Source organism: Chanodichthys erythropterus, chromosome 7, assembly GCF_024489055.1.
Source record: "Chanodichthys erythropterus isolate Z2021 chromosome 7, ASM2448905v1, whole genome shotgun sequence".
Classification (NCBI taxonomy): domain Eukaryota; kingdom Metazoa; phylum Chordata; class Actinopteri; order Cypriniformes; family Xenocyprididae; genus Chanodichthys; species Chanodichthys erythropterus.
In genome coordinates, this window is record NC_090227.1 from 18,026,178 (window position 1) to 18,034,262 (window position 8,085).

Below are 8,085 nucleotides of genomic sequence, written 5' to 3' on the forward strand. Positions count from 1 at the left end.
TCTCAAAACATTTCAAAAAGTGATACACTTCCTGCTGCCAGTTGGTGGCGCTATAACTTTAACTCACAATAGTCACATCCATGTGATCAGACTCCTATAACGAACACACTCGTGAAGTTTCATAAAGATCAATATATGTATTAAGACGTTATAACACATTTCCTGTTTCCTTTTTCTCGCCATAAATTCGTTGCCTCGCCACGGCCAAACCGTTCGAGATATCAAAAATCCCCTGGCAATTTTTAATCATCAGTGTCTTGACTTCATGCTGACCGAGTTTGGTGGCGATCGGATTAATCGTCTAGGAGGAGTATATCAAATTCCAGAGCATGCGTTTTTCAAACAACCCTTAATAGCTGACTTCCTGTTTGCGTGGCGTTTAACTTAAAGCGCGAAAGTTGTTCGGCCCGATGAGGTCTATATGTGTACCGAGTTTCATACTAATACGTGCAAGCGTGTTTAATATATGGACCAAATTTTCAGACTTTTTTCAAGGGGGCGCTGTCGAGCCCCCCTGCCACGCCCGGGTACCAGCCTCTCCGGCATCCTAATGGCCGCGGATTCCAATGTGTGTGCCAATTTTCAAGAGTTTTTGAGTATGTTAAGGCCCCCAAAAAGCCCCGGAAGATGGAAAAAAAAAAAATAAAAAAAATAATAAATATAGCTGCGAGCAGCGATGGCGGGCCCAAGCCCGGTGGCACCGCCACCCCGGTGGCTTCAGGGCAACTGTGCACAGCGGGCAATAGGCACTTAAAACGGTTAAACATCAAAGGACTATGTCAAATTCACTCCACATTTACTGCACTACAAGGTGCCGTTATAGAGCCCCTCCTCCCTGCCCATTTTCAAAGGATTACATGTGCCAAGTTTTAACATTATTCTGATGAATTTTGAAGCAAATCAGGTAAAAATAAGAGGGTGATCTCAATGTATGCTGAAAGTGACACATTTTCTGCTTCCAGTTGGTGGCGCTATGACTTTGAATCACAATAGTCAAATCCATGTGATCAGCCTTGTACAACGAAGACTAAGCCAAAGTTTCATCAAAATCAATTAATGTATGCAGAAGTTATAACACTTTGTTTCCCTTTTCTTGCCATAAATTCGTTGCCTCGCCACGGCCAAACCGTTTGAGATATCCAAAATCCGTTTGCAATTAAACAACTTCAATGTGTTAGCAACAAGTTAAAAAAAGCTTGGTGTAAATTGGATAAACCCTGTAGGAGTAGTAGTATAAAATTCATAGCCTGTTTTTTCAAAAAATTAACATTCAAACCAAAATAGCTGACTTCCTGTTGGTCGGAGCTAATGAATGTAAATTAGAAAATTGTCCGGCTTGATGAGAATAATATGTGTACCGAGTTTGGTGACTGTAGGAAAAACTAACCCCCACTTTTGTCAAAAGGTGGCGCTACTGAGCCCCTCCACCACGCCCATTTCTATGGCTTTGTCCATGTCTACTGGTTGACAATATTGATGTGTGTGTCGAGTTTCATGCAATTTGAAGCATGTTAAGAGCCTCAAAAACACTCAAGAATATTATTACAGTTTGACCTGTTGCCATGGCAACAATATTTCAAATATCAAAAATCCTGTCATAGGTCTACATCTGCTGTGTATTGACATTACACTGATGAAGTTTGAAGCAAATCAGGTAAAAATAAGAGGGTGATCTCAAAGCATTTTAAAAGTGATACACTTCTTGCTGCCATTTGGTGGCGCTATAACTTTGACTCACAATAGTTACATCCATGTGATCAGACTACTACAACCAACACACTCCTGAAGTTTCATAAACATCAATCAATGTATGCAGAAGTTATAACACATTTCCTGTTTCCCTTTTCTCGCCATAAATTCGTTGCCTCGCCACGGCCAAACCGTTTGAGATATCCAAAATCCGTTTGCAATTAAACAACTTCAATGTGTTCGCAACAAGTTAAAAAAAGCTTGGTGTAAATTGGATAAACCCTGTAGGAGTAGTAGTATAAAATTCATAGCCTGTTTTTTCAAAAAATTAACATTCAAACCAAAATAGCTGACTTCCTGTTGGTCGGAGCTAATGAATGTAAATTAGAAAATTGTCCGGCTTGATGAGAATAATATGTGTACCGAGTTTGGTGACTGTAGGAAAAACTAACCCCCCCACTTTTGTCAAAAGGTGGCGCTACTGAGCCCCTCCACCACGCCCATTTCTATGGCTTTGTCCATGTCTAATGGTTGACAATATTGATGTGTGTGTCGAGTTTCATGCAATTTGAAGCATGTTAAGAGCCTCAAAAACACTCAAGAATATTATTACAGTTTGACCTGTTGCCATGGCAACAATATTTCAAATATCAAAAATCCTGTCATAGGTCTACATCTGCTGTGTATTGACATTACACTGATGGAGTTTGAAGCAAATCAGGTAAAAATAAGAGGGTGATCTCAAAACATTTCAAAAAGTGATACACTTCCTGCTGCCAGTTGGTGGCGCTATAACTTTGACTCACAATAGTCACATCCATGTGATCAGACTCCTATAACGAACACACTCGTGAAGTTTCATAAAGATCAATATATGTATTAAGACGTTATAACACATTTCCTGTTTCCTTTTTCTCGCCATAAATTCGTTGCCTCGCCACGGCCAAACCGTTCGAGATATTAAAAATCCCCTGGCAATTTTTAATCATCAGTGTCTTGACTTCATGCTGACCGAGTTTGGTGGCGATCGGATTAATCGTCTAGGAGGAGTATATCAAATTCCAGAGCATGCGTTTTTCAAACAACCCTTAATAGCTGACTTCCTGTTGGCGTGGCGATTAACTTAGAGCGCGAAAGTTGTTCGGCCCGATGAGGTCTATATGTGTACCGAGTTTCATACTAATACGTGCAAGCATGTTTAATATATGGACCAAATTTTCAGACTTTTTTCAAGGGGGCGCTGTCGAGCCCCCCTGCCACGCCCGGGTACCAGCCTCTCCGGCGTCCTAATGGCCGCGGATTCCAATGTGTGTGCCAATTTTCAAGAGTTTTTGAGCATGTTAAGGCCCCCAAAAAGCCCCGGAAGACGGAAAAAAAAATAAATAAATAAAAAAAAAATAAAATAAAATAAAAATATAGCTGCGAGCAGCGATGGCGGGCCCAAGCCCGGTGGCACCGCCACCCCGGTGGCTTCAGGGCAACTGTGCACAGCGGGCAATAGGCACTTAAAACGGTTAAACATCAAAGGACTATGTCAAATTCACTCCACATTTACTGCACTACAAGGTGCCGTTATAGAGCCCCTCCTCCCTGCCCATTTTCAAAGGATTACATGTGCCAAGTTTTAACATTATTCTGATGAATTTTGAAGCAAATCAGGTAAAAATAAGAGGGTGATCTCAATGTATGCTGAAAGTGACACATTTTCTGCTTCCAGTTGGTGGCGCTATGACTTTGAATCACAATAGTCAAATCCATGTGATCAGCCTTGTACAACGAAGACTAAGCCAAAGTTTCATCAAAATCAATTAATGTATGCAGAAGTTATAACACTTTGTTTCCCTTTTCTTGCCATAAATTCGTTGCCTCGCCACGGCCAAACCGTTTGAGATATCCAAAATCCGTTTGCAATTAAACAACTTCAATGTGTTCGCAACAAGTTAAAAAAAGCTTGGTGTAAATTGGATAAACCCTGTAAGAGTAGTAGTATAAAATTCATAGCCTGTTTTTTCAAAAAATTAACATTCAAACCAAAATAGCTGACTTCCTGTTGGTCGGAGCTAATGAATGTAAATTAGAAAATTGTCCGGCTTGATGAGAATAATATGTGTACCGAGTTTGGTGACTGTAGGAAAAACTAACCCCCACTTTTGTCAAAAGGTGGCGCTACTGAGCCCCTCCACCACGCCCATTTCTATGGCTTTGTCCATGTCTACTGGTTGACAATATTGATGTGTGTGTCGAGTTTCATGCAATTTGAAGCATGTTAAGAGCCTCAAAAACACTCAAGAATATTATTACAGTTTGACCTGTTGCCATGGCAACAATATTTCAAATATCAAAAATCCTGTCATAGGTCTACATCTGCTGTGTATTGACATTACACTGATGAAGTTTGAAGCAAATCAGGTAAAAATAAGAGGGTGATCTCAAAACATTTCAAAAAGTAATACACTTCCTGCTGCCAGTTGGTGGCGCTATAACTTTGACTCACAATAGTCACATCCATGTGATCAGACTCCTATAACGAACACACTCGTGAAGTTTCATAAAGATCAATATATGTATTAAGACGTTATAACACATTTCCTGTTTCCTTTTTCTCGCCATAAATTCGTTGCCTCGCCACGGCCAAACCGTTCGAGATATCAAAAATCCCCTGGCAATTTTTAATCATCAGTGTCTTGACTTCATGCTGACCGAGTTTGGTGGCGATCGGATTAATCGTCTAGGAGGAGTATATCAAATTCCAGAGCATGCGTTTTTCAAACAACCCTTAATAGCTGACTTCCTGTTGGCGTGGCGATTAACTTAGAGCGTGAAAGTTGTTCGGCCCGATGAGGTCTATATGTGTACCGAGTTTCATACTAATACGTGCAAGCATGTTTAATATATGGACCAAATTTTCTGACTTTTTTCAAGGGGGCGCTGTCGAGCCCCCCTGCCACGCCCGGGTACCAGCCTCTCCGGCGTCCTAATGGCCGCGGATTCCAATGTGTGTGCCAATTTTCAAGAGTTTTTGAGCATGTTAAGGCCCCCAAAAAGCCCCGGAAGACGAAAAAAAAAAAAAAAAAAAAAAAAAAATCCTTAGAAGAACAAGAGGGCCCTGCGCGAATTTTCGCTTGGGCCCTAATAATCCTTAGAAGAACAAGAGGGCCCTGCACGAATTTTCGCTTGGGCCCTAATAATAATAATCCTTAGAAGAACAAGAGGGCCCTGCGCAAATTTTCGCTTGGGCCCTAAATATAGCTGCGAGCAGCGATGGCGGGCCCAAGCCCGGTGGCACCGCCACCCCGGTGGCTTCAGGGCAACTGTGCACGGTGGGCAATAGGCATTTAAAATGGTTAAACATCAAAGGACTATGTCAAATTCACTCCACATTTACTGCACTACAAGGTGCCGCTATAGAGCCCCTCCTCCCTGCTCATTTTCAAAGGTTTACATGTGCCAAGTTTTAACATCATTCTTATGAATTTTGAAGCAAATCAGGTAAAAATAAGAGGGTGATCTTAATGTATGCTGAAAGTGACACATTTTCTGCTTCCAGTTGGTGGCGCTATGACTTTGAATCACAATAGTCACATCCATGTGATCAGCCTTGTACAACGAAGACTAAGCCGAAGTGTCATCAAAATCAATTAATGTATGCAGAAGTTATAACACTTTGTTTCCCTTTTCTTGCCATAAATTCGTTGCCTCGCCACAGCCAAACTGTTTGAGGTATCCAAAATCCGTTTGCAATTAAATAACTTCAATGTGTTAGCAACGAGTTAAAAAAAGTTTGCTGTAAATTGGATAAACCCTGTAGAAGTAGTAGTATAAAATTCATAGCCTGTTTTTTCAAAAAATTTACATTCAAACAAAAATAGCTGACTTCCTGTTGGTCGGAGCTAATGAATGTAAATTAGAAAATTGTCCGGCTTGATGAGAACAATATGTGTACCGAGTTTGGTGACTGTAGGAAAAACTAACCCCCCCACTTTTGTCAAAAGGTGGCGCTACTGAGCCCCTCCACCACGCCCATTTCTATGACTTTGTCCATGTCTACTGGTTGACAATATTGATGTGTGTGTCGAGTTTCATGCAATTTGAAGCATGTTAAGAGCCTCAAAAACACTCAACAATATTATTACAGTTTGACCTGTTGCCATGGCAACAATATTTCAAATATCAAAAATCCTGTCATAGGTCTACATCTGCTGTGTATTGACATTACACTGATGAAGTTTGAAGCAAATCAGGTAAAAATAAGAGGGTGATCTCAAAGCATTTCAAAAAGTGATACACTTCCTGCTGCCAGTTGGTGGCGCTATAACTTTGAATCACAATAGTCACATCCATGTGATCAGACTACTACAACCAACACACTCGTGAAGTTTCATAAAGATCAATATATGTCTGCAGACGTTATAACACATTTCCTGTTTCCTTTTTCTCGCCATAAATTTGTTGCCTCGCCACGGCCAAACCGTTTGAGATATCCAAAATCCGTTTGCAATTAAACAACTTCAATGTGTTAGCAACAAGTTAAAAAAAGCTTGGTGTAAATTAGATAAATCCTGTAGGAGTAGTAGTATAAAATTCATATCCTATTTTTTCAAAAAATTAACATTCAAACAAAAATAGCCGACTTCCTGTTGGTCGGACGTAATGAATGTAAATTAGAAAATTGTCCGGCTTGATGAGAAAAATATGTGTACCGAGTTTGGTGACTGTAGGAAAAACTAACCCCCCCACTTTTGACAAAAGGTGGCGCTACTGAGCCCCTCCACCACGCCCATTTCTATGGCTTTGTCCATGTCTACTGGTTGACAATATTGATGTGTGTGTCGAGTTTCATGCAATTTGAAGCATGTTAAGAGCCTCAAAAACACTCAAGAATATTATTACAGTTTGACCTGTTGCCATGGCAACAATATTTCAAATATCAAAAATCCTGTCATAGGTCTACATCTGCTGTGTATTGACATTACACTGATGAAGTTTGAAGCAAATCAGGTAAAAATAAGAGGGTGATCTCAAAGCATTTCAAAAAGTGATACACTTCCTGCTGCCAGTTGGTGGCGCTATAACTTTGACTCACAATAGTCACGTCCATGTGATCAGAATACTACAACCAACACACTCGTGAAGTTTCATAAAGATCAATATATGTATGCAGACGTTATAACACATTTCCTGTTTCCTTTTTCTCGCCATAAATTCGTTGCCTCGCCACGGCCAAACCGTTCGAGATATCAAAAAACCCCTGGCAATTTTTAATCATCAGTGTCTTGACTTCATGCTGACCGAGTTTGGTGGCGATCGGATTAATCGTCTAGGAGGAGTATATCAAATTCCAGAGCATGCGTTTTTCAAACAACCCTTAATAGCTGACTTCCTGTTTGCGTGGCGTTTAACTTAAAGCGCGAAAGTTGTTCGGCCCGATGAGGTCTATATGTGTACCGAGTTTCATACTAATACGTGCAAGCGTGTTTAATATATGGACCAAATTTTCAGACTTTTTTCAAGGGGGCGCTGTCGAGCCCCCCTGCCACGCCCGGGTACCAGCCTCTCCGGCATCCTAATGGCCGCGGATTCCAATGTGTGTGCCAATTTTCAAGAGTTTTTGAGTATGTTAAGGCCCCCAAAAAGCCCCGGAAGATGGAAAAAAAAAAAAAATAAAAAAAATAATAAATATAGCTGCGAGCAGCGATGGCGGGCCCAAGCCCGGTGGCACCGCCACCCCGGTGGCTTCAGGGCAACTGTGCACAGCGGGCAATAGGCACTTAAAACGGTTAAACATCAAAGGACTATGTCAAATTCACTCCACATTTACTGCACTACAAGGTGCCGTTATAGAGCCCCTCCTCCCTGCCCATTTTCAAAGGATTACATGTGCCAAGTTTTAACATTATTCTGATGAATTTTGAAGCAAATCAGGTAAAAATAAGAGGGTGATCTCAATGTATGCTGAAAGTGACACATTTTCTGCTTCCAGTTGGTGGCGCTATGACTTTGAATCACAATAGTCAAATCCATGTGATCAGCCTTGTACAACGAAGACTAAGCCAAAGTTTCATCAAAATCAATTAATGTATGCAGAAGTTATAACACTTTGTTTCCCTTTTCTTGCCATAAATTCGTTGCCTCGCCACGGCCAAACCGTTTGAGATATCCAAAATCCGTTTGCAATTAAACAACTTCAATGTGTTAGCAACAAGTTAAAAAAAGCTTGGTGTAAATTGGATAAACCCTGTAGGAGTAGTAGTATAAAATTCATAGCCTGTTTTTTCAAAAAATTAACATTCAAACCAAAATAGCTGACTTCCTGTTGGTCGGAGCTAATGAATGTAAATTAGAAAATTGTCCGGCTTGATGAGAATAATATGTGTACCGAGTTTGGTGACTGTAGGA